Raw genomic sequence first — 1,584 nt, forward strand, 5'->3', positions numbered from 1 at the left:
CATTCCATGTTCCGATGATTAATGGATGTCTGTGGCTGTTTCTCTTCAATTTGAGTGGTGCCACATCAGCAAATGAAGGTCTTGAAATCTTTCTCTTTTCCATGAGTAAGGCTAGACTAGAGCCTGCTAAATTTGGTCAGAAAATCTTTCTGAATGAGTTCAGAGTTAAGAAGTGTTTGGAAAGCAGTGAAGGTGAGTTACTTGGAGGACAGGAAGGGAGATATTCCAAATGCCCAGGAAAGATACTCTTCTAATACTCACACCCACTCTAGAAAGCAAGTTAGGCTGTGGGCCTGAGAAGATGTAATGGACCCTTTTTCTTCTAGGCAATAGCAATTTTGGAAGAGAAGGAAAAATTAAGGTGTGGGCAGTTTTCAACAAACATATAAAACCTATGACCAAGGGATGGTAGTAAAGGGATACATAAGTTCAGTCTCTGAATGATCTGCTTCTCTGAGTCACATGAGTTTTAGAGGGGATGGCTAAAATTGTAGTGATGATCCCAATGCTATTACCTACAGGATAAAGTTACTGGAACTCCATGAAATGCCTTTAGATCTGAAGAAATCTTTGAAAGCCATTGCCATTGCCTATGTTTCATTGTTTTCTGGCCCCTCGATACAGAGACTAAACTTCCCCATTGGTAGTCCTCTCAGTGTCAGTGGCAATTACTTTACATTGATTATGGTGGGAGATGATTGTTTTCCTATCAGAGTTTATTAGGATACCAAAGGTTATCTTGTCATATTTTCTTTTTATGGCCATTCCCTTAAAAGAAAAACATGTAAGGAATAGCTTCCTTCAGTCCAGGCAAAAGGATCCAGTATTGGACTCAAAAACTATTTTGCTACACTCATCACAAATGAGTGTTTCAGGATAGTGTTCTAATACCATCACTCTCCTACCTTACAGTAATTTCCTTAGGCTTTTGGGACACTTCCACCTTTGCTATTTTAGAGAATGTGACTGCTACTCCAAAGCTTTTTGGGAAGGTGTCTAATCACCTCTTATGGCACCTCAAAAGCTCCTCAGCAATGTATTCAGTTAGCTTGTAACTCACAATACAGTAACAGAAGACTTTGGAGAGAGGTAACAAGCATGTCAGCCAGCCTGTGTGTGTGCAGGTTCTTAGAGGCAAAGGACCCAGACAATTCTGGTTTACCCTAAATGAAGGAAGCAAGCATGGATGATCACTGAGCAAGGATATTATAGGAGAGAGAGAAACATTGGATGGATAATTGGAATAAACATATAAAGTCCCTCTCAACCCTAAGGTTGTATGACTTTGTGAAATCCTAAGGATGGGTGGTAGCACATGCCTCCTGAAGGTCATTTGGGAGCTACCTACTTTGATACTCAGTCCAGGAACTGTTGTTCTCTGCAATGAAGCACTCTTCTTCCCACTTCCTCCCCTGTCACCTACTCCCTCCAAAGATTTCTGATTAGATTTAAAATGAAACCCAAACTACTCAATCTAGCCTGTATCATCCAGCATTCACCTGTCTATCCCTTTGACCTCATCACCTTTTGCCTCTCACCTGTCTCTTTCCCATTACAATTCAGACGACACTGGCTCCCCCCCCC

Source organism: Orycteropus afer, unplaced genomic scaffold (genome assembly GCF_000298275.1).
Source record: "Orycteropus afer afer isolate SDZICR_OR568_19922 unplaced genomic scaffold, OryAfe1.0 scaffold00649, whole genome shotgun sequence".
NCBI classification, from domain to species: domain Eukaryota; kingdom Metazoa; phylum Chordata; class Mammalia; order Tubulidentata; family Orycteropodidae; genus Orycteropus; species Orycteropus afer.